The 25,722-nt window shown below is 40.1% G+C and overlaps 1 protein-coding gene and 1 long non-coding RNA gene across 6 annotated transcripts in view; one reads left to right on the forward strand and one right to left on the reverse strand.

The window, feature by feature from the left end:
* Window positions 1–766, reverse strand: part of DEUP1 (deuterosome assembly protein 1) — an 83,548-nt gene extending 82,782 nt beyond the window's left edge. Inside the window, exon 1 of the mRNA XM_045483642.1 lies at window positions 627–766. The gene's annotated coding sequence lies outside the window, so the exon portion shown is untranslated. The remainder of the gene's footprint in view (window positions 1–626) is intronic.
* Window positions 30–25,722, forward strand: LOC123601024. Of its 5 annotated transcripts, XR_006713934.1 has the most exons (5): window positions 30–146; window positions 2,213–2,345; window positions 10,257–10,350; window positions 17,328–17,450; window positions 17,560–18,033. It is a non-coding gene; the product is annotated as an uncharacterized LOC123601024 (long non-coding RNA). The 5 variants fall into 5 exon arrangements; XR_006713936.1 differs by lacking the exons at window positions 17,328–17,450; window positions 17,560–18,033 and adding an exon at window positions 25,543–25,722 and having other exon boundaries at window positions 34–146; XR_006713935.1 differs by lacking the exons at window positions 17,328–17,450; window positions 17,560–18,033 and adding an exon at window positions 18,040–18,813 and having other exon boundaries at window positions 34–146.

Consider the following 25,722-nt stretch of genomic DNA (forward strand, 5'->3'; position numbering starts at 1 on the left):
CGCCGCCGCGCTCCCGCCGTCCGGGTCCGCTCGCCCCGCGGCCGCCGAGGCCGTTAGGGCCTCTCCCTCCCCGCCAGCAGCCGGCCCTCCGCGCCGCCACTGGTTGCCATGGGGACGCGGCCAGAACAAGCCGCCGCCGCGGAGGGGTAGGGGGATGGGCTCGGCAGCGGCGGGGCCGGGGGTTGGGGGTTGGGGCCCGGGTCCTCGCTGGCCTGCAGTTACGGGTCCAGTGTGTGCTCCCTAGACCGAAGGCTCCTCAGGCATTCTGGGTCCTTTCCCCTTCGGGGAAATGCTCCTCAGGCATTCTGGGTCCTTTCCCCTTTGGGGCTGTCGCTGCCTAGCCCAGGGTCCCAAACCCGACAGGGGTCTGAGAAATATTGTTGAACGGACGGACGAAGGGAAAGAGTATATATACACAGCTGAGGGGAGAGGAAGTTTCTGCGTCCGGGTTTCTTAAATGCCCCTGGCCCTCCTTCCTCTTACCTACATTTGAAATGGTATCAAAAATGGAATAGATTTGGGGTAAAGAGAACTGCCTTTCTCTTCGCCAGCTGCGAAGAGCTGGGGTTTTTAAAACTGCATTGCTGAGTGCCCGGCTCCTCTAATCATCCTACCAGCAACCGTACCTGCCTTTCCCATAAGGCGCACTGGGTTCTTAGCACAACTCTGCGAGTTAGGCGGAGCAGACAGGATTGCCTCCCTTTTTAGGGAGGAGGAAATAGCTCCTAAGCCAGGGAAGGTGGACGGAACCGAGTGACTGATTCCAAATTCTTTTCTTTTTTCACTAAATTCCAAGAATAATTGATGATAGAACTCTGTCTCGTAGCTCTGATTTCAAAGAAATAACAGGAAAGAATATATGCATACATACATGTACACCCATGTGTATATTCTATAGATGCTTTGAATAATATTTTTCAGCACTTAAATTTATTTGGAAAATATTTTTGCATCAATTTTAGGAGCAGGAGCCTTTTTCAAAAATCCAGTTGATTAATATCTAATTCTAAAGTCTTTTCTTTACACTCCACTTTCATAACATTAACATGAATTTGTTACTTAAAATGACTAGCAATTTAACGTTGACCCTAATCCCTCCACCCAGGTTCCATTTGAATTTCAAAAAAAACATTTACTATTTCTTGACAAATTGAGTTTCACAGATGAATTGTGTAAAGTAACTTAGGTTATTAGTTCTAATATGTGTTTCATAGCTCTTATTATGATTGAATGAAGACAGTGACCGTTTCGTCTTAGCTTGAAACTTTCCATTATTCTGAAAACCTTCAGTCATATTCTTAGTTCTTGTCGAAACTCAATGGGTCAGTGTATTTATTCTGACCCAAAGAAGGGAAAATGGAACTAGGAACAAAATTTCATGAAGTTTCAGGATGCCCAATATCACTCACACTGAGTAGTGCTTTACCGTTGGTAAGTGCTTTCATGTTGGTTATTTCCTTTAGATGCTCAGAAGTACCATGTGACATGTGTGTAACAGGTGTTATTAGGGCTCCTTTTAGCAGATTACCTTAGAATCATGGCTATGTCCAAGGTGATACATCCAGTTCAAGTGTGGCTAAGATAATGAACCTAGATGGTCTTATGCCAAATTCAGTGCTTCTCAAACTCTGTCCAAAAGTTAAGGTTGAGTAGGTTTCTTGAGCGGTCAGAATCTTGCATAGGTAACTGTAGATACGTCTAAAGCCACATTTTCACAAGAAAGAATAGGTGTGGGCAGGGCTTGCAAAGCATAAATGTGTGAGAATTCACATACTGTGATGGAGTTTAAGACAATTTAAATATAGAACAGAAACACTCTGAGGGGCCGCTGGGTGGCTCAGTTGGTTAGGCGTTTGACTCTTGGTTGCGACTCAGGTCATGATCTCAGGATTCGTGGGTTCAATCCCCTTTGCACTGCACTGACAGCACGGGGCCTACTTGAGAGTCTCTGTTTCCCTGTCTCTCTGCCCCTCCTCTGCTTGTGCTCTCTCTCTCTCTCTCTCTCTCTCTCTCTCTCTCAAAAATAAACATTAAGAAAAAAAAAAAGAAACAGTCCGTTCAATTTGATAGGAATAAAGGTTTTCATTTCAGCATGCAAATTAAGGCTTAAAATACAAAGACCTACCTTCCCACCACCTCACCCCCAACACTTTGCAGAAGTAACTGCAGATTGCAATTTACCTGAAATGTACCTATTATTATATCTTTCCAGATGAAATTGTTTTGGAAAGGATGAGGAGAGCAGGAAGTTCCTGAGTCTAAAGGAGTGGAAGAGTGTGACCAGAGTGCTGGTATGAGATGGCAAGAGAGCTCAACCCTGAAAGAGAATTAGAGGACACAGCAAGGTCAGAATAAGATATAAAATATAACCAGAAATGGTCAAAAGAGAATATAGAAGACATGTATGTCTGAGGAATGAGAATGACCCATGGAGGAGAAGCTAATGGATCAATTGTATACAATAGACAATAATCATAGCCATAGATTGAACCTGAAAAATGGAAAAAACTGTAATTAACAAAATAGTTTTCATGGCAAAACTTACAATGGCGGCACAGAAAATAAACACGCACTTTAGCGTATGCAAGGTTGTATAAATTAGCCTAATGTCTGTCCTTTTAACAAGGGAAATATTTATTTTTTTATCTTCTTCAAAAGAAGGTTCGGGGCACCTGGATGACTCAGTCAGTTGAGCATCCAACTTCACTCTGGTCCTGATATTGCAGTTCATGAGTTTGAGCCTTGTGTTAGGCTCTATGGTGACAGCTCAGAGCCTGGAGCCTGCTTCGGATTCTGTATCTCCCTGTCCGTCTGCCCCTGCTCACACTCTGTTTCTCTCTCTCTCTCTCTCAAAAATAAATCAACATTAAAAAAATTTTTAAAAGAAGGTTCAAAAATTACATATTTTTGTAATAAAAAGCTAAGTTTATATTATCCAGGAAAATATTTTAGAAGAAAGTTTATAATCAAACCTAAGTCTATATTATCCTTGGAAAATATTTTAGAAGAAATTTTATAATCAAATCAAATAATCATAGAACTGGAAGAAACCATATAGGTCTCCCCACTCCAACCCTTTTATTTTACATAAAGAAACTCAGACCCAAAGGGATAAAATGATTTGACTACTTTAATTGCTAGTTAATGACAAAAATAGAGATTAGAACCCAAGTGTTTTTTTCTTATTATATCATGCTACTTCCAAAAAACAGAAAGGAGCTAAGGAATTTTCTAGAGATACTTAAAAAAATATCCTAGTTGAGAAAATAACTATTCAGGAAGAGGAAATTCAGTCTTTAGAACCAAGATCACCCTCGAGACAACACCGTCCAGTGGAAATATAATGCAAACCACTTATGTAATTTTAAAAATTGTAGTAGCCAAATTAAAAAAGCAGGTGAAGTTAATTTTAATCATATATTTATTTAACTCAATATATCCAGAGTACCATTTCAACATTTAGTTACTAAAAAAATTACTGAGATGTTGTACATTCTTTTTTACCATACGAAGTGTTGAAAACTTGGTGTTTATGCCGCAGCCCAACCAGTTCGTAGAGCTGTACTCGAGTGTTTGATTGCCACACATGACTGGTGGCTACCATACTGGACAGCACAGTCCCAAAATACAGGTGACTGGTCAGTGTGCCAAAGCCCTTCATTGAGTGTAAAAGGTCATGCAGGGGTGCCTGGGTGGCGCAGTCGGTTAAGCGTCCGACTTCAGCCAGGTCACGATCTCGCGGTCCGTGAGTTCGAGCCCCGCGTCAGGCTCTGGGCTGATGGCTCAGAGCCTGGAACCTGTTTCTGATTCTGTGTCTCCCTCTCTCTCTGCCCCTCCCCCGTTCATGCTCTGTCTCTGTCTGTCCCAAAAATAAATAAACGTTGAAAAAAAAAATTAAAAAAAAAAAAAAGGTCATGCAGTGTGAGAGAGTCTAAATTATTCGCATGTGATTTGAGAGGGACTATGGAAGTCTCCTCCTATCAAAATCCTCATTGATTTTCTCTGGGTTGGAAGAGGGATCGGACGTCTCAAGGGAAGCGTGTAGCTCAGACACTTAGCCAGGCAGGGAGAGGCCTTTCAGCACGTTACAGTTCACAGTGCTATCCATTCTCTAGCCCTAGCGAGGGCTGCTCCCCCGAAGAGAATTCAGACTAAATGGGAGGGCCTTACCTCTTAGTTTCAGCTCTCCGGGGGGGGGGGGGGGGCAGGTGCCAAAGGAATGTGTCTTCCTGATCCTGATGGGAGTTCTAAACAGCAGGTCTCACTGTGGAAAGCAAAACCAATTTTTTTGGGAAATGCCAATCATATTTTTTTCTTGTACTTTGCTTTCTTATAGTAGACCCTTAGTGTTTTGGCACTATGGTTTCGAAAAGTTAAGGGGAACTGAAGATTTTGTACAGTTTTGAGCTAAAGTTTTATAGAGGAGACAGCTTATTCCCTGGGCTCAGGCATGGCAGGGGCAATGTTGAAGTGAAGGGTCCCCAGTGGGGAAAACAAATTTGCAGCCAGGGGTCAACTCTTTCCAGAAGCTCATCTCTGTTGAAGCTTTTCAAGTCCCGAGCCAATATGATAGTGAGAAATTATTGGGTCAAAGTCTATGAAAGGGCAAGAACTTAGAGAAGTCGGCCAGGCACTCAATGCTGCTTTTGCCTGGAAGGCATCTGATGCTCTGGAAGGAGTAACTACAAAACTGAGCAGCAGTTTTATTGGTCTAAGGAAGCACAGGGGACAAAAGACAAAACCTGAGCACTCTCCAGGTAGGGAGCTCTACCTTAAAATGGAACCCCACAGGCTTTGCCCTCAGGAAAACGGTCAAGTGGAAATAAATGAGTACCCTCACTGACTTGCAGCCCAGCTTTGGATCACCTGGGTAATTCGGGGCACCCTCAATCTCTGAGCATGGATGAGGCATTATTGGACTGGTAGATCAAGAGACATTGAGGGGACACCTGGGTGGCTCAGGTCATGATCTCACGGTTCATGGGTTCAAGCCCTGTGATGGTCTCTGTGCTGACAGCTCAAAGCCTGGAGCCTGCTTCAGTTTCTGTGTCCCTCTCTCTCTACCCCTCCCCTGCTTGTGCTCTGTCTCCCTCTCTGTCTCTCAAAAGTAAATAAATGTTAAAAAAAAAAAAAAAAAAAAAAAAGAAAGACACATGGAGGAAGCAAGCAAAAATTTTCTTTGGTTAAGATTAAAATCATTCTAGGCCTCAAATTATTCCCAAGAATAATTACTCAAATCAAATGACCAGAACATACCTAAATGTAATCCAGGGCCAGGAAACAAGATACCATCAGGGAAAAACAAGAGAAACTACAGACCACAGAAACAGAACCACAGATGCCGTAGATACTGGAATCAGACAAAAATTATAAAACTATGAATAGCATGTTTAAAGAAACAAATGACAAAATTGAAGAAATCTTTAGGGAGAAGTAAGTATAAAAACTGACTTGACAGATGTGAAAAGGAACCAAATAGAAATTAAAAAAAAAAATTACTAACAACCAAAATTAAGAACATAACAGATGTGTGTAATAGTAGTTTGACACAGCGACAAAGAGAATTTGTGAACTAGACAATAGATCAGAAGAAAGTTTTCAGATAGTAGAGAGAAAACAAAATAATGAAAAATATTTTAAGATGGAAATTTACAAGTTTAGCACTTTAATATAATTACTTGTTGTTGAAAATAAGATAGATTATGTACATGAACACATCTAGTACATGCCCTAGCATAGAGTGGGTACTCAACAAGGATTTGTTTAATTTGAAATAAAATAAATTTAATTTGGTTAATTTGCAAATCATCTTTGTCACTTTTTATAATTTTTATAATTACCTTTTCTGTGTCAAATGTTCAAGGTTCTCTTAATTTTTAAACATATTAATCATAGTCATTTTTTATTTTGTGTTTTATGATTCCAATCTCAAAAATTTCAAGATCTATTACTGCTAGTTCTTACCATGTTGTCTTAGTTTTGTGTGTGTGTTTTATGACTTTTGACTATGAGATAATTTGGGGGGAGGAATTTATTTCTGAGACATCTTTGAAACCACATTGAGGTTAAATTCTTCCAGAGAGGATTTACATCTGCTTTTGGAGTTTCCTTAGGGCATACTCAATCCTGAACCACTCTACATTAAATTCTTCACAGGAGACTTTTCACACAACATGGGTAATATGAATGAATGAAAAATAAGTGTAGGGACAACTTATGATACAAATTTCCAGAGAAAGAATTTCCTTTCACCCAGGCCAAAGTCAAGATGGGTATGTTTTCTGCTGTTCCATTTTTGTGACTTAAAAAAAAAAATAAACCTTGGGACCCCTGGGTGGCTCAGTTGGATGAACATCCAACTCTTGATTTTGGCTCTGGTCATGATCCCAGGGTCGTGGGATCAAGCCCCCTGTCAGGCTCTGCACTGAGTATGGAGCCTGCCTAAGATTCTTTCTTTTCTTTCTTTTTTCTTTCTTTCTTTCTTTCTTTCTTTCTTTCTTTCTTTCTTTCTTTCTTTCTTTCTTTTGTTCTTTCTTTCCTTCTTTCTTTCTTTCGTTCTTTCTTTCTTTCCTTCTTTCTCTCTCTATTTCTCTAAAATAAAAAAATATGTACAAAAATAAGCCTTTTATTTTAGGAGTTTTAGATTTACAGAGAAATTGTGAAGATAATATAAAGAGTTTTCACATACCCCACATCCAGTAGACCTTATTATTAACATCGTACATTAGTATGGTCCATTTGTTACAATTAATAAACCAATACAGATATAATACTATTAAATAAAGTCCATATTTTACTCATATTTTCTTAGTTTTTACCTAATTTTTTCTGTTGCAGGGCCCCATCCAGGATAACACATTTCGTTAGCAGGACCCCATCCAGGATAACACATTTAGTTATCATGTCTCTTTGAGCATCTCTTGGCTGTGACGGTTTCTAAGAATTTCCTTGTTTTCAATGATCTTGAAAGTTTTGAGAAGTGCTGGTTAGGTATTTTGTGGAATGTCCCTTGAATGAAATTTGTCTAGTGTTTTCCTACTGATTGGACTGGGGTTATAGGTTTGGTGGAGGAAGATCAAAGAAACAAACCGTCATTTTCAGCACACTGTATTGAGAGTACCTGCTATCAACATGATTTATGTTGATGTTGATCTTGGTCCCCTGGTGTTCGTTAGTTCTCGCCACTGTAAAGTTACTCCCCCCACCCTTTGCATCCTATACTCTTTTTTTTTTTTTTTTAACGTTTATTTATTTTTGAGACAGAGAGAGACAGAGCATGAACGGGGGAGGGTCAGAGACAGGGAGACACAGAATCTGAAACAGGCTCCAGGCTCTGAGCTGTCAGCACGGAGCCCCATGCGGGGCTCGAACTCACGGACCGCGAGATCATGACCTGAGCCGAAGTCGGCCGCTTAACCGACTGAGCCACCCAGGCACCCCTACATCCTGTACTCTTTAGAAGAAAGTCATTATGTGCGGCTGACACTTAAGGAATAGGGAATCTACTCTATCACCTCCTTAAGGGTAGAATATTTATAAAAACTATTTGAAATTCTTTTGCACAGATTTGTCTCATCTCTTCCATTTATTTATATCAGCATGGACTTGTGGATATTTATTGTATATTTTGACTTATAATCCAAAACGACTTTATTTTGTTTCTCAAATTGTTCTAGATTTGGCCATTGGGAGTTCTTTCAGCTAATTTCTATGTTCCTTTGACACATACCTTCAGTAGTGTGGGGTTTAGATTAGTTTTGTATTTTGAGAGCACCTCATTGCTTTCTGGCATTACACGATGCTCCAGGCTCATTCTGTATATGTAGATTTTCTGCTTCTGTGCTAGAATCTGCTATTTCTCCAAGGATCTATGTTGCCTTTTATTTAAAGTGCAATTAGAAACCGAGATACGAGCAATGGGTACGTTCATTGCTACTCGAGTGTCATTGATTCTAATCTGACAAAGCAAGGACATATTTATGTCTATACTAACCCACGTATATATAAATATCTATCACTATTTCTATATGTAACCATTCATATCCTTATTAGGCTAAACATGAGTCCCCACTATACAAACCAAAGAACACAATATAGCCATTTATAGAATAAGACAATAGGGCTTTAAAATATACTCAGAACACAGAAATTCATATTAGGAAACTCAATTATTGTTATTGTGCTGTTATTTAATTTTACCGAAATGACTTCTATGAATTGAAAATTACTTTCTGTGTATCTCTGAGTGTCATGTGTTCTGGTTATCCTATAAACAATTGTTAACGCGCAGCTGGCTGAATAAAATTGAGTTAGAGATACATGAAAAAGTACTTCAAACAAATATTAATGAATAAACCTTCTGTCATCACTGTGAGGGTATGCAGCCCCTGTTTTAGAGAGATACCAGTGTTTTATCCATTTTAGTGTCACCCTTCAATGATCACGTGGAACAACACACAGGTTGAAGAAAAATGACTCCCAGAACCCTCGTTGCTTAGGTACTTTGTGTCGCGAGACTCCTCATCGCGTTGCCATCATTATGCCTCTTTTTGTTGCAGGTAGAAAACACGTTAGCACGGTTGCTGTTGCTACTGAATACGAGTGGTTATGCCCATAATAAAACATCATTCTAGGAGGTATCTGAGTTCAGCATTGAGGGAACGTGAGTTTGCCATTTTCAATCAGGAATAAAAAAAAAAAACCCAAACATTTTCCTCTCCCTTTTTTCCCCAGACTAAAATCATGAAGCCTCTTAGATATGTCCAGAAAAAGAATCCGAGAAGTATGCAGCGTGAATCTAGTTCATATTACTCTCACATACAGTGCCATTTCCTTTCCCCATGGCTTCATTCTACGGCACTGTAATTCCATACGAGGCTTGTTAGAAACAACTTTTGACAATTTAGGGGAGTTATCTTTTCTAAAAATTAAATTCACATTATTATGATGGACCATTTTGGAGTGTACCTGAACAATATACTCGCCTTCCGTCTGCGGTGACCTCAACATCCAGAAACCCAAATTACCTCTGAAAGTTTGTAAATTGCTTTGTAAAGAAGGCATCAATCTCATTATCATAGTGCTGTGTTGAAATTCATTATGCAGTCTTATTTCTGAACAGACTGGGGGAATTTTCTCAGCTTGACATAAATCCTTGGATGGTAGTGACTGATGATCACTGAAAGGAAACCACATTTTCTTTTTTTCTCTTTTCATAGTTAAGTGTTTCAATTGCATTTCCTCACTTTAACTGGGTGTAAGTCACTTACCCATTGATGGCTGAATTAAGTTTGCAAACCATGAAGGAAAAAAAATGTTCATTCTTCTGAGCAGGGAATCAACAGCAGTAAGCAGTTGCCCTCTGGGTAAGAAAAATATAATTTCAGTGTTCATTACTTAAAATTGTGCAATATTTTTCTCTTCTTGAACCCTCCTTTTTCTTTGAACATATGATATGTGAAAACAACTATATAAATGTTTATTTCCTAGAAAGTCAGCTGAGCATTATAGAGAGAATGTGGGCTTTGAATTCATATGGATAAGAGTCTGCATCTCAGCTCTACCACTTAATTTATTTGCCCTCATTGTGTATTAGTTTCCTCATTCCTACAGTAGGAAATAATAGAAGGATGTAGAAATGTTAAATTAGATCAGTTATGTATATAATGAACTTGTCACATTGTAGGTGCTTAATAATAGCTGCAGTTAGCATCATTATTGTTGTTAACTAGTGTTAGTATTTGTTACATAGCTATTCTGCTGTATTTAACACATTTAGAAAGGAAAAGTATATGGCCACTTTTAGAAACAAGTTAGCCTGGAGTGCCTGGGTAGCTCAGTTGGTTAAGTGTCTCTTTTGGCTCAGGTCATGATCTTGCGGTTCGGGAGTCTGAGCTCTGCCTTGGGCTCCATGCTGACAGTGCAGAGCCTGCTTGGGATTCTGTCTCTCTCCTTCTCTCTCTGCCCTGCCTACACCCTCTTTATCTCAAAATAAATGAGCTTAAAATTTTTTTTAAAAAAGAAAAAAAAACAAAAAACAAAAAACAAAAAGATTGACCTGAGCAGGTTGTAAAATAAAGAGCTTTGTCAGAGAATACTTGAATGATAATCAAATAGTGATATAGGGGAAGGGAAAGGCTAATTAAAATAATTGGTTGCTAAGGTATTTTTTCCCCAATTAAAAGTCAATCCCATGGGGTTAAATGAAGACTTTCTGCATATCTGAATTTCAATTATTCCATTATTCATCCATTCAGAAACTGCCCATTTATGCCATGTGAAAGGCACTGTGGAAGAAGAAGGATCCAGGAAGAGAAGAGTGCAAAGAAAACTTCATCTGAAATAAGCAAGGTGTTTTTTCAAGCCATAAAAACAAAAAGAAGCTCACCCTCAGCAAAAGTTAAGGAATATAAATTAAAAAAATATCATACTTTCTCTCATAGGATTGAGAAAAATTAGAAAGACTAATAACATTTAAAATTAGCAAAGATATAGAGACACTCTCATCTGCTGCTTGGGAGAGTGTAAATTGTTACAATTATTTGGGGGAGAAAATTTGACAATATCTATATCAATTTAAAATGGGCATAGCCAGAGGGGCGCCTGGGTGGCTCAGTCGGTTGGGCGTCTGACTTCAGCTCAGGTCACGATCTCACAGTTCGTGAGTTCGAGCCCCGCGTCGGGCTCTGTGCTGACAGCTCAGAGCCTGGAGCCTGCTTCACATTCTGTGTCTCCCTCTCTCTCTGCCCCTTCCCGGCTCATGCTGTGTCTCTCTCTGTCTCAAAAATAAATAAACATTAAAATGGGCATAGCCAGAGATTCCCATTTTAAGAATTTATCCTACAGAAATAATACCTTGAGAACATAAAGATATATATGCAAAGAGGCTTGTTGCAGCATTGTTTATATTTGCAAAAAAAGAAGGAGGGAGGACAATATATTTCTTTACATATTTCTGGGTAATAAGTTACCGCCCCCCCCCCAGATTAGCAGTTCAAAACAACAAATACTTATTATCTCAGAGTTTTTGAGGGTGGTGAATTGGTAGTGGCTTAGCTGGATGGTTCTAACTCAGGGTCGATCATGAGAGTACAGTCAAGATGTTTGCCGGGAGTGCAGTCTTTGAATGCTTGACTGGGACTGGGGAATCTGCTTCCAACATGGCTCCCCAACATGTCTGTTGGTAGAGGACCACAGTCCCTCTCCACATGGACCATGCGAACCTCTCCCTAGAGCTACTTGAGCATTCTGAGTGACATGGCGGCTTGCTTCTCCCAGAATGAGTGATCTAAGAGCAAGAATGAAGCTGGCTTCTATGACTTAGCATTAGAATTTGCACACTATCATTTCTGCAGTATTCTACAATATCAATATTCTACCAATGCTCTAATATTCCAAGTCATCAAGTCCAGTCTAAGCTCAAGAGAAAGTGATTTTGTCTCCACTTTTTGGAGGGAAGAGTGTTGAGTGATTTGGGGACATATTTTAAAACTACTCCAACTTGTTCCCTGGCCACAAATTAAAATTATTTTCACATAGAAAACATACTCATCCCAGGGCACCTGGGTGGCTCACTCGGTTGAGTTTCTAACTCTTGGCTTCGGCTCAGGTCATGGTCCCAGGGATGTGGGATCAATCTCTGTGTCAGGTTCATCATTGAGCATGGAACCTGTTTAAGATTCTAGATCTCTCCTTCCTCTGCCCCTCTCCCCTGATTGTTCTTGCTCTCTCTCAAATAATTGATTGATTGATTGATTGACTGATTGATTAAATAAAAGAAAATATACTCATCCCTTTCAAATTTACTCCCTTTCACCCCCAAGTCTCAACCCATTACAGTATCAGCTTAAAGTTCAGAAAGATATCATGTTAATTTGGTCCAGGTATGGCTGAAGCTTCCCAGGTGTCATTCCTTAAGTGCAGCTCCTTGAGTACACTTCCTCTGATCTCAGGCACTGTGGACTAAAGAGACAAGGTATCTGCTCACATACACCCTCAATGTACATTATGTAGGATGGACAAAGGATAAGCACTGTAGACATTCCTGTTCAAAAAGAAGGAAAATGGGAGGCCCAAAGCAATCATTGTTCTAAGCCACATGTTAAGTGTCTTGATTCAAATTCAATCTTACTCCTGCCCGAGAATGATCCTCTGTGGCTCTTGGCTCCACAACCTGGGTTCTTGATGACCTCTTTGGATTAATCCTTCCTTTTCCTTACAAGGTAGGCTGTATTGGAGCTGTGTAATTTTCTCAGTAAAATTTTGGAGTTCCAAATGCTTCTTTTCATTGTGTACTATCTCTGTCTCCTTCAGTCTGAGCTGGTAATATTTCTGTAATTATAATTATTTTTTAGAAAACTGTTGGCCTCCTATGAATTGTATTGAGGTTCCCTTCATTCAACAAAAGCCACACCCACAAATCTCTTCAAGGTAAATTTTCTCTACCTTGGGCTTCCGTTGAACTATGGAAGAACAACATCCCTAAGCATCTTTAAAGCTCTGTTGTTTGAACAGTTTTCTGAGGCGCCATCTTAGTTCGATCTTTCTGTGGTCATAAACAAGGTATTCTATAGCTACCCCTCAGCCTCATCTCTAGACCATGTTTTTCCTGGAAGTGGCCTTGATTTGATCTTTGATGGGAAGCCATTTATTAATTTTAGCTTGGTTTGCCATTTGGAAGCATTGGGCATCTCCAAAACCATCCAGTCTAGCTTTGTCATGTGTAACAATCCTTTCTTTAGTTTCTCTCTTTGTTCTCACATTTTATCGTAAACAGCAAGAAGAAACCAGGTGACACCTACAGCACTTTACCTGAAAATCTATCTAGCTACACTACCCAGTTCATTAGGTACATTTTCTACTTTCCAGATTACTACAGGGAACAGTATACTAAGTTTTCTGCCATTACATCTCAAGGATCCCCTTTTCTCCAGTTTCCATACAGCTTTTGTTCACTTTCCTTTGAGGCTTCACCCACAGCCTCCCAATGGCAATCAGGCCTCTAGTAATAGTTTCATTAGGCTTTTACTAACACTCTTCCTCAAAGCCCTGACAGCCTTTTCTCGCTGCCCAGTTCCAAAGCCACTTCCACATATTTTGGTTTTAACATGACAGCACCCAAATTCCAGGTACCAAAACTGTATCAGTTATCTACTGCTGTGTAACAAGTTACTTCAAAACATAGAAGCTTATAACAACCATGTAGTATACCATAGTTTCTGTCGGTCAGGAATCAGAAAGCAAGATAACTGGGTGGTTTTGGTTCAGGGTGTCTCCTGATATTACAGTCAAGATGTCAGTCAGGGCTGCATTCTTTGGTAAAAGGCGAAAGATTTATGCAATCTGAAGAGAAACCAGAGCATTGGGCTGCATTCTTTGGAAGCCTTGACTGGGGCTGGCAGATCCACTACCAAGATGGCTCACTCAATTGGATATTGGCAGAGGGCCACACTTCCTCACTGGCTATTGGCAGAGGGCCTTAGTTTCCTGCCACATGGGCCTTTCTTTAGGGCTGCTTGAGTGTCCTGGTGACACAGAACTGGCTTCTCTTTAAATGAGTGGTCTGAGAGAGAGTGCAAAGGGGAAGCTGCAATGCCTTCTACGATCTATTCTCAGACATCACATAGTGTCACTTCGGCCATATTCTGTTCATTAGAAGTTAGTCACAAAGCCCACACTCAGAAGAGGGGAATTATGCTACACCTTTTGGAAAGGAGTATCAAGAATTAGTAGACTTATTTTATTTATGAATGTATCTTAAAACTACCTCAATACCCATTCAAAATAATGAGGTATATAAAAAATATTAACTTAGAAAAATGTTGTCAATATACCAATAAGTAAAAACGTGTGGGGAACAAGCTTAGGAATTCCCTGAGCTTGCACCCATGGGTTAACAAGGCCTACAGGAATAGGAAATCTCAGGATGAAAGCATCCAAAATTAGGTAAGTAAGATTAGGTATTCAGGGTGGAAACGTCCCCAACTTAGTACTATAGCAGAAAGCTACTTTCACAGGAAGCAATGACCAAAACAGGTAAACAGGTAAACAGGACTTTAGACCACAGCAGGGCAAAGTTTCCAGGAGCAGAGATAATTAGCAAAAGAAAGGTGACTTGTTGACCCTGAGGTAGCATGTTCTGTCTTTCTTGTCCGCTAGGCAAGTTTAGGTAAACAGAGGTGGCACCTCATGTCTGCCTTAAACAACCATCTGCCCAGTGTCAGGATTTTATTTTGTATTGACCCAAACCCCGAACACCACATATCTTCGAAACCCCCTTTCCCTCACGCCCATGAGTTGATGTTCATGGTTTCATTGTCTCCTTTTGCACATCTATCACACTTGTAAGTCTTCTGATCCTAATAAAAACGGAGCAAGGGCCCTTACTTGGGGCTCTTGTCTTCTCCTGGACATTAGCCTCTCTTGCATTTTTTTCTGCATCCACTCTCTTGCTGGACAAGAGAGAACTCCAGACCCAGAGTCTATGACAAAAAAGAACAGAGCAAGTTTAATAGTGGCATGTATAGCATGATCCTATACTTTGGGGGAAACAAATCTAAACTTGCATATGTAAGTATAAACCTAAAAATTCCTAGAAGCCTACAGACCAAAATGTTGACAGTGCTTACAAAGATATGGTAGATACTTGCAAATGAGCCTAGTGGGACTGAAAAAAAGTGAATTTTACATATTACTTTGAAAAAGGAACAGCAATTTTTTTTACTTTGTGTTTTTTGATGTTTTTTGAAACTTGTTGCTTATATAATTACATAATTGCATAACAGGGAGAGACTTAATATTTAGCTATTAACATTGAATTGAGATTGAAAGAGAAAGGAGTTGAGGCCCCACCCAAGTCTCAACATAATGATTAAATGTCCAAGAGGAAAACCAGTTCATTCCTACTGAAGATCTGATTTGTTAAAAGTTGATAAAAGCGGACTTGTAAACTGTGAAAAAAATAATTTCCATTCTGTTTGTTGTACTATATGGTAAATGTTGACAAGATTTCAAGAAAAGATATGTAACAAAGGATTTCTTTGTTTTTAATTTTATTAAATGTATATTTATTTTGAGAGGGAAAGAGAGAGTGTGTGAGAGGAGGAGGGGCAGAGAGAGAAGGAGACAGAGAATCAAAAGCAGGCTCCTCACTGTCAGCGCAGAGTCTGACGTGGGGCTTGAATTCATGAACCTTGAGATCATGACCTGAGTGGAAACCAAAAGTCAGATGATGCTTAACCAACTTGAGCAGAAATCAAGAATGAGATGCTTAACCAACTGGGCCACCCAGGGGCTCCTAGCAAAGGATTTCTAATTAACACAGAAATGTGGAAGATTGGAACATACGTTACCTATTCTTCCTTCCTACAACTCCACAATGACAGTAAAGGATTACAGACACACACACACACACACACACACACACACACACACGGTGAGAGAGAAGAAGAGGGGAGAAGGAGATACCTACAGAGTTGGAGAGAGAGGAGGAGGAGAGAGAGCACAGGCACAATAGGAAAGAAGACAGCGGTGTAATTTTAGCAGCTGGATGATTAATGGATAAATGGAGACCAACTCCACAGACCACAGGAAGCTGAAATCTAAGCCCACTAGGGCTAAATCTAAGAAGCATATCAACCCATGCCAAGGATTTAAAAAAAAATGCTCAGGAACTGACTCCGACAAGTACTTCAGAATATAAGAGAACAGGTAGGGAAGAAAACAAGAGGGTTGGTTGAAAATCCACACAGGATGTAGATGGTAACCCAGGTCCTTTCTCCAGCTGGACAACTGCCTCTTCATGAAGCTGGCAGAAAATCCAAGGTTTATTCTCTGGAGATGCCAAGCCAGAGGTCTCTGGACTTAGGGCATTCAGCAGAAAGAATGAAGGCTACCATACCAAACACAGAACTGAATGAAAGCCTCTTTTCTAAACATCCTCTTCCATGGCTCAGCTCTTAGGATGCTGGCAGCCACATTTAAGGACAGGATATTAGAGGAGTCCTCTCGGAGGAAAGTGATCAGCTGAAGAGAAAAATGAGGAAAAAAATAAAATGTTGACACTTGGGAGTCCCTGTGTTCTTCTCAATTATCCTTCAGGGAAGCCCAGTCTTTATTTATTTATTTACTTATTTATTTATTTATTTATTTATTTTTTCAACGTTTATTTATTTTTGAGACAGAGAGAGACAGAGCATGAACGGGGGAGGGGCAGAGAGAGAGGAAGACACAGAATCGGAAACAGGCTCCAGGCTCTGAGCCATCAGCCCAGAGCCCGACGTGGGGCTCGAACCCACAAACCGCGAGATCGTGACCTAGCTGAAGTCGGACGCTCAACCGACTGCGCCACCCAGGCGCCCCGGGAAGCCCAGTCTTTAAGAAGCCCTACTCTGTCTCACACTATTAAGGCCTCTTTCTTAAATCGGAGCCAAAATAAGAATGATGAGAGATTTGAGGGAGGGCAACTTTTAACATCAGAGAGACCAAAATAAATAGAAAAGGTAACACAGACAAAAGAAACAACATAAGAAGCAGAAGAAAAACAAACAGTAATTCTCTTCAGGGAAATAAGAAAAAACATTACACACACACACACACACACACACACACAGGTTATAAAAAGAGAACACGTAGAAAACAAAATAGATCACCTAGAAATTTTAAAATACTACACCAGAAATTCAGAAATTACAATTCTGAAATAAAAATTTAGAATGCCCTCATGACAGGTATAGAGAAACCTATCAAATGAAAAAAAAAGAAATAATTATTAATTTCAGGGAAAATGTTTATGTGGATAGAATCGTGTAAACTCAAATACTGATCTATCAAAACAATATTATATGTTTATATATATGGGTGGATGAAAGAGAAGTCTGTATCTGGGGAAGTTATGATTATCTTCAACAGTGAGGATAGCCCAGGTAATATGTAAAACACAAAATTAGGGGTTCCTGGGCAGCTCAGTCTGTTAAGCATCTGACTTGGCTTCTGCTGAGGTCATGATCTCACAGTTTCGTGGGTTCAAGCCCCACATCAGGCTCCGTGCCGACAGTGCGGAGCCTGCTTGGGGTTTTCTGTCTCCTCTCTCTCTGCACCTTCCCCACTTGTGCTGTCTCTGTCGCTCTCAAAATAAATGAATAAACTTTAATAAAATAAAATACAAATTTGAAAAACAGTATAATCAACTCGTTCATTAGAAAGCTATGGTAGATATTTGTCATTTCTTGGGCCGTCCAGCTCCTTTTGAATGACATCTTACTATCTTTGGGAAATTTATTGTCATTTGAGCCCTGTATCCCCCAAATGAACCCCAAATTCTGTTCCAGTGTCCTTGGCGGCTGGCACAGCTATATGTGACCTGGCCTCCACTACCAGGCTCGCTCCCGTGAGAGTCTGACTTGGAAGTAGACACCTTGAGGAAGGGGCCCCATGTGGAAACCATTTGGCTGGTGAGGGCATGGCAGAATCATGCAGCTCTGGAGGGCGGCCACAAGGTTGTATTTCCGAGCGGCACCTGCACCAGTGGAACAAGCAGTGTTGAACATTTTCTTTTCTTAGGGCAGCCTGTCACATGCCTTTAGCCATTGTTCCTAGAAGCTTGGCACCCCCATGAGCTACCCAACTGACTGAGTCAGTCTGTCCTCTGTGAGTAACAACCCTGGGAACTGCAGAGGCAAATAGAGAAGAAAAGCCCAAGAACTTGGAATGGTTGTCTTCTGGAGTGGTAAATCAAGAGTGGGAAAAGGTGGACCAGGAGACTATTGTTTTTTATTATAAGCCTTTGTTTTCCTGTTGGGCTTTCTAACCATGACTATTACAATTTCTAACCATGTACATGGGTGAGTTTGATAAACATTAAAATTGAAACAACAAGAAAGAAAACAGACAATAAGAACTATCTTTTGGAGAGTGTAAATGCGCTACACAATGTTACCTCTCGCTTGTTAGTCTGTGGGAGACGTTACTTGTTGATAACAGCTCTATTTCCCTCCAGGGCCTGGAAACAGATGCACAAACCTTCCCGATATCTATTTCTAGGTATAATGAAGCTGGGTCTTCGGATGAAAACTATTTGCCACTCTTGGCCTAAGAGGAAATACTCAATCTCAGGACTTGAGTTCCTGAACTTAAGTGAAAACAAGACCAGAATATGTTTTATGGTATACTAAATTAGAACGTATATCTTGGTATACCTAATTCTGACAAATAACCTTAATTAAGAGATGTATGTCACCACTATAGAACTCTATTATTCCAGTGAAATTGCTACAGTTGAAAAAAAAACCCATTTAGGTTTCTGACCATGAACATGAAGATAAACTTGGAAACTTTACAGCACTATGATTAATAGAATTTTATTACTTCAGAGTTTTCAGGGTGGTGCAAATCTCCTCACTAGCAATACGGGCATAACACTATAGAAGAAAAAAATGTTTCTTCAAGTCAACATGTAGTTAATTCACATTTGGAGATAAGAATACCGTGACAACATGACAATTTAATGAATTTTGAACAGCTTTAGAAAGGGGATTATTAAAAGAAAAAGAAAAGAAGTGTTTTGTAGTAGAAAAACAGCACACCAGAATTATCTGGACAATTTTTTAACAGTCATTTGCAAGGACCTATTTTTCCCTTCTTTTATCATAATTTCCTTGCTTCCTCCCTCCCTCCCTTCCTTCCTTCCTCTCTTTCTTTAATTTCATTTTTACTACTACAGTGGTTGTATTATTTGCCTATGATGAAAACGAGATTCTGTACAAGATTCAAGAAGCATACTTAAATCCATCATTAAAAATCTCCTGGCATTTTTCAGTGGCACCTTTATATTACTTGGAATTTGGCTGTATTTGCTTTACCTTTATATTAACCACATGGCTAGTATGCCAGGGCAAACTTGAATTCTGTGGCCAACAAAGTCTCAGAGGAGGTTGTATCTCTGAAGAGGAAGACCTAATGGTGCATGGTAAATGAGATATGGAATAATATGCATAATGGTTTAATGTTACCTAGTCCCCCAAATCTGCCAAACCAGTGGAGTGATTTTGGGCAAGGCACTTAACTTATTTCTCTCATCTGTGAAATGCAATGATTGGGTTTAATGATCTCTAGGGTGATTCCCTGCACACAAATCCCTTAGTGGTGACATCCATGGTTTACATCTTTAGGATTCCTGTGGATGAGCATTTAAACATAGCTTTCAATGTTTATGTAGTTATGTAGGTAGGGTAGTCTGTATTGTCTTAGGGAAACAAAAAAGCATGACCAGTATTAAGAGCAATGCTAAGACTGACTTATTTCATTTAGCACAGTACCCTATAGGTCAGTCTATGTTGTCTCAAATAACACAATCTTATCCTTTTTATGGCTGTGTAATATCACACACACACACACACACCACATTTTCCTCATCCATTCATCTATTGCTGGATGCTTAGGTTGCTTCCATGTCTAGACTATTGTAAATAATGCTGCAATAAACAGCCATAAGCAGGGATGTATATAAATCTTTTTGAATTAGTGTTTTTGTATGTCTCTGGGTAAATACCCAGTAGTAGAATTATTTACTGAATCATATGGTATTTCTATTTTTAATTTTTTGAGGAACCTCCATACTGTTTTCTGTAGTGGCTTTACCAATTTACGTTCCCACCAACGATGCATGAGGGTTCCTTTTTCTCCACGTCCTCACCGACACTTGTTATTTCTTGTCATTTTGATTTTAGCCATTCTGACTTATGATGATATCTCATTATGGTTTTGAATCATTAAGTTATACACCTGAAACTAGTGTAACATTTTGTGTCAACTGTGCTCAAATTAGAAAAAAAAAAGTTACTAGGCGCACCAAAGTGGCTTAGTTGGTTAAGCATCCAGCTTTTGACTTCGGCTTGGGTCACGATCTCACAGTTTGCGGGTTTGAGCCCCATATCAGGTTCTGTGCTGGCAATGTGGAGCCTGCTTGGGATTCTCTCTTTCCCTCTCTCTCTGTCCCTCCCCTGCTCGTGTGCTTTGTCTCTCTCTACAAATAAATAAATAAATTAAAAAGTAAAAAAAAAAAAAAATGAAAAGATACTAAATTAAAACAAAATAAATGAAAAAGAACACGAAGACAAGTATAGTGTAGGTACATAGGGATTCATTTGGGTAGTTTAAGGTTGGTATGATTATGTTTAATTGGGAAAAGATATTAAAAAACTGAGCATCATTTAGAAAATAGCTCTGTGTGGACTACCTGTGTAATGAATAAAGTTCCCCCCCAAAAGGAAACAATAAAACCCCTGAAGGCACAAAGTGACCTATATATGTTTTTATTTGTTTGTTTATGGACAATGTATAAAAAGGAATAATAAACTTCTGTGGTAAGGAGACTTATCTTGTTTAGGTTGGATATAGGTGGCAATTCAGATCATAGTCTTAGGCCCATCTCACAAATTTAGACAAATTAATTATTTTTCTTTTTTTTCTGGTTCATCAGTTAAATTTTGTTTTGTTTTGTTTCTTGTTTTGCTTTTTGTTTTTTATTTTGGAGAGAGAGAGAGAGGAAGCATAACCTGGAGAGAGAGGCAGGGGGAGAGAGAGAAAGAATCCCAGGCAGGCTCCACGGACTGAGCATGGAACCCATCATGGGGCTCGGTTCCACCACCCTGGGATCATGACCTGAGCTGAAATTAAGAGTTGGTTGCTCAACCGACAGAAACACAGGTGCCCCCATCAATTAAATTTTGGAGTCTTAATGATTACTTTTTAGTACTGTATAAAAGAACATAATTCAGCAGTTGGTTAGGGCACAGAGACTCTAGAGTCAGACAGAACTAGATTTGAATCCCAGCTCCGTGACCTACTTCCTGTGTGTCCTTGGGAAAATAAAATTCTCTGTGCTCAGTTTCCTCACCTGTGAGAAGAGATCATGCAGTGATAGAAGCCTTCCCTTCTTTTGCCTTCTTAGCAGTTTTTCACCTTCTTTTGGAACTCCTCTTTTTTTGTAGGGACCCTCATTCCATATGGTTAGTTCATGTAGAGGCTGAACCCATTCTGTCCTATCCACATGGCTGGGTATAACTTGAACCTGGCAAACCACATTACCCTTCTCCCTAATCAATATCAACTTCAGGGATAAGCAGATGACCCAAAGCAGCCACTCGGACAATTGTCTGAGATTTCACCTCCAGAGATGTAGGGCAGATGCTCCCTTGCTGTTTGGGTTGCTAATGGCACAATACAAGTTTGGGTCTGTTGATGTCCACCATAATAGCTGTATGAAGAGAAACTTCCAGAGACACAGAGGTAGGGATAAGGATGGGATATAGAGGCCATCATCAGATCTTGGCTTCATGTGACCAGTCAAGGGTACTAGACAGGTAAGAAATGGCTCCCAGGAGCACAACAGTAATGTGGATGGTAGGGCACAGAGCGGAAGACAGATGGCATGAAGGGCAGGTGTGGAAGAAATGGAAGAAAGGGCCAGGGCACTTTCATCAGTTGGTATTCAATTTGCCTGCACACACGACAGCAGAAACACCAATGCCTTGAACAAGATCGCGGTTTACTTCTCTCTTACATAACATACCCTGAAGATAGGCAGCCAGAGACTGGTGAGGATCCCTGGCTTTCGGAGCACAAGTCTCCTTCTAGGTCACTATATAGATCTCATTGATATTTGCACAAGATGGCTGTGGAGCTCAAGCCATTGAGTTGGTGTTCCAGGCAGCAGGTTGATGGAAGGAGTCTAAGGAGGGTTCTTTGATGTCTTGTTGTCTAAAATGCAGTCATTTGTTCACACCTAGCTGCAAGGAAGATTGGAAACTGTGTATTTTGGTGGGCAGCAATGTGTAATGTGTCTAGCTAAAACCCAGCATTATATTACCAAAGAGGAGACAAACTGGATATTGAGAAGAAATTAGCAGTCCTGGACACACTGCTGGAGAGACGAAGCAGCAGGGCGGGGATGAGCTGAGGACAAAGCTGTCTGTCATCGCTCAAAGGGAGGAAGCGAGAACAACTTGACATGTACAGGCAACGACAATCACAAAGACAAGACCACACTCATGCATCCAATTGCGTATTTTCTGTGTCGCATGAAGATCTGTGTGCATATACAGATGTGCACATGCACACACGTACACTTATGCACACACACCGCCCAATGGATCATAAATACTGTACTACAGTTGTAAAGAGTTAGGTCACAGAGATCAATAATAATACATATGAAGCAGCCCTGTCAGTTCTAAAATTCAGATGACTCAGCTTTCTCTTTAATAATTATAAAACCAGAAACATCCTTATAAATATTTTTATTTTATTTTTATTTTTTTAAGTTTGTTGATTTATTTTGGGAAAGAGAGACTGAGCACGGGGGTGGGGTGGGGGGAGAGGGGCAGAGAGAGAGAGAGGGAGGGAGGGAGAGAGAGAGAGAGAATCCGAAGCAGGCTCCGCAAGGAGCCCTGTGTGGGGCTCAAACCCACAAATATGTGACATCGTGACCTGGGCAAAAATCAAGAGTTGGATGCTTAACCGACTGAGGCCCCCCAGGCGCCCCTCCTTATAAATATTTTTAAACATGAACTCCTGAGCTATGCTCCCACAAAAGTTTTTAAGCTCAGGGGAACTCTGAATATTCTATGATGCCAAAGGATGTTTGGAGATTTGGGAATTTTTAAGAGCTAAGATTTAAGTGTTTTGAGGTGATAGTCAAGCTAAGTATAGCCATTAAATCACTGTTTTGGACACTGTGTGGATCTGTCAGTCAGAGACTGGTTTTCAGATGCCCAGGAGAACAGGTCATTAAAATAAATATTCCAGGGGGTTTTAGCATCAGCAAAGAACAAACTTATGAAATCTATGACACTGTTAGATTTCCATCTGTTGCAGGAGCCCCTGACGATACATGTGGGGCTATCCAGGCACTATTTCAAAATGATGTGAGTTGTAGTGACTGTTAATCATCTGCGGACTCACTGTGCAAGGGGGACACACGCCAGGTGCAGTACAGCAGATGCAGTTCCCAATTTACCAGGATCATGTCACAATTCATTTACATTATGGCAGTCTGGTGTTCAAAATCTGCTCGAACCTAGACAAACATATGCTGGATGACTGCTAGGTAAGCGTGTTTCTCAGGGTAATATATTATACCTAGCAGGTTGCTGGGTAAATTAATGTATTCCTGATCTGCAAGAATCATTTGGAATTGTCTCTGGACATCTATGTCAAAACCTTAAAGTGCTAGAGGATCCACGAGGTTGAAACTCACAGGCTTGCCAGGATCACGACAGAGCATTCCACATTTGATGCTAATATATTGTAAAGTATGTGCTAATGAATTACAAATGGTGACACACAGTCTGTGCACGTTGTCATATTAATTCAAGATTTCAGAATTTCAAAATACATTTTCATTATGACTCAAGTGTATAAATATTAAGGAGGCATTAACCTTTATCACAATGATTTTTCTTATGTTAAAAAGATCAAAATTTAACATAACAGGGCACCCAATTGGACTTTGCTGTAAAGTGGTTGATGAGAAGAACAGGATCTGTCCCAAAATTATTCATGTAAAAACTACGAAACCTTTCATTTACATTTCTTTGGGAATAGTAGGAGTGGGGATGAGAGCTGGGGGAGGAGGAATATTCTGAGTAGTGAGAAAAGAGTAAATCGAAGGATGTCAGTTCTTTAATTAACATGCTGTTTGTCATCTTCTAGCCCAGAGAATAACAAAACCCTGCAGGCACCAAATAAAATGAGCCTTAGAGACGTTTCTCATCCTAGGCAACCTACAGAGTCTGTGTCAATTTAGAGTCACTGATGCAAACACTTTGTTCAAATACCTCATTTGTGTTCTAGCTGCATGGCATCAGCAAGAATGTTTTCAAGGTCAAATGGATATTTTGATAAGTCAGACTGTGGGATTCCACGAACCAGCCTCCTCGAGGCTGATCAAGGACTTGGGTGAAGCAAATTGGAGCTTAAACTCGAGTCCTCAGACCAGTGATATCTTACACAGCTATCAATTGCCTTCCCAAAAAAAGAAAAAAAAAAAAAAAAGCACTTTCTCTCTGGCAGGATTTGCAACTGAAGTCAATCAGTTCCAGCCTCAGGGAAGCCCAGACCAGAAGAAAATAAAATTGTAAAATGACTTATTTTTGCCTTACCTTGTCAGAATCTTCAATTTGGGATCAAAGGTTTGGGGCAGCTTCGTGACCACTGAGACATTCCCGGTATCATTAGGGCAGCAATCACATCGAACTTGCTTAGGGCCATGTCCCCATTTTCTGGTCCAATGCCTGCACATAGAAAGGGTTCTCAGTAAATATTTGTTGGACAGAAAATAAATATCAAGAGTCACATACTTAAAACTACCTCTTCAAATTAACTTAGAAAACATCCCCAGGACTATTAAGCAGTAATCAAAATCTTGTATTTTATTACGCCCCATATCCCAGAAACTTCTTAAGGGACTTGTGAATTTCTAAAATGCTAAGTTTCATTGTTTTAAAAAAGAATCTCTGCTTGTGTTTCTGGACTTATATGCAGACAAATAATTGAGGTATTTATCAACCCTGGACAGTAGAAAATGAGTCCAAATTGTAGGAGCTTCAGTATTAAAACAAAGAAGATGGACTCTGTGGGGGAATAATATAAATTGTGGGACATTTTATGTTGGACGGAAAAAATTGTGTGTCGTTTTAAATTGTGATTACATAAACAAGTCTAATGGTGTACCACTTCATGGAAGAATAATACATTTTACCCAACATTTTCATCTCCTCCATTTGGAAGGAAGTCCCTTCATGAAACTAAGCTACACGGTAACCACTAGGGGGCACCATTAGTGCGATCATAGCGCTGGGAGGGGTCTCTGTTTTCTATCATACTGGGTAATACTGTGGTTTGGGCACCTTAAGTTGAACTCTGATTGGAGTTCCCATGGATTTATTTGGGAAAGAGTGGGGAGAGCGAGTGATGGTAAGTACTGCCATCACCAATCAAATCGGTTTCATTCTTTCCCAGTTTATAATTCCAAAGGATATGTCAAGTCATTTGCTGGAGCACCTCCTAAATTTTAAGTGTTTAATACTTAATTTGTAAACGGTTGCTTTGGCACTGACTGCTACTTATTGCCCAAAATGTTATATAAATGAGCCAAAGATGGTCTGTGGGTATTGACCCCTAGGTTGTTTATTACTGCTCTGTAGATTGAGATCTATCAGTTCAAAAACTTACTTGCATCCCATCAAAATTTTACACATCCAGTTATTTAAAAAAATAGCCCAGACAAACAGATTTTTAACCATTTAGAGCCTTAACTGCTTTGCATACCTGGTGAAATCTGACCCCCACATCTGCTGGCCATTGATAAGGTAGAACCTTCTGGTTGTAAGCTGCTGTGGCCCTTCAGAGGTCTCTGACCCAAAGACATATCACCTGGTCACATAAGGCCACTCTCCAATCCTCTCCTTCCCTGGGAGTCCCCTTGCCCTCCTCCCCTTCTGGATGGTTGCCTCCCCACTGTAACCTCCGGACGTTCTCCTGCAGTGAGGGACTTCTCTTCTTGTGCAGCCCTGTCCAAGCACTACCCATGTGAGGACACAGCAAGAAGACACTGTCTATGAACCAGGCAGCGGGCTCTTACCAGACACCAAATCTTCCCATGCCCCGATCTTGGACTTCTTAGACTTCAGTACTGTGAGAAATAAATGTTTGTGGTTTAAGCCA

Source organism: Leopardus geoffroyi, chromosome D1 (assembly GCF_018350155.1).
Source record: "Leopardus geoffroyi isolate Oge1 chromosome D1, O.geoffroyi_Oge1_pat1.0, whole genome shotgun sequence".
Lineage (NCBI taxonomy): Eukaryota > Metazoa > Chordata > Mammalia > Carnivora > Felidae > Leopardus > Leopardus geoffroyi.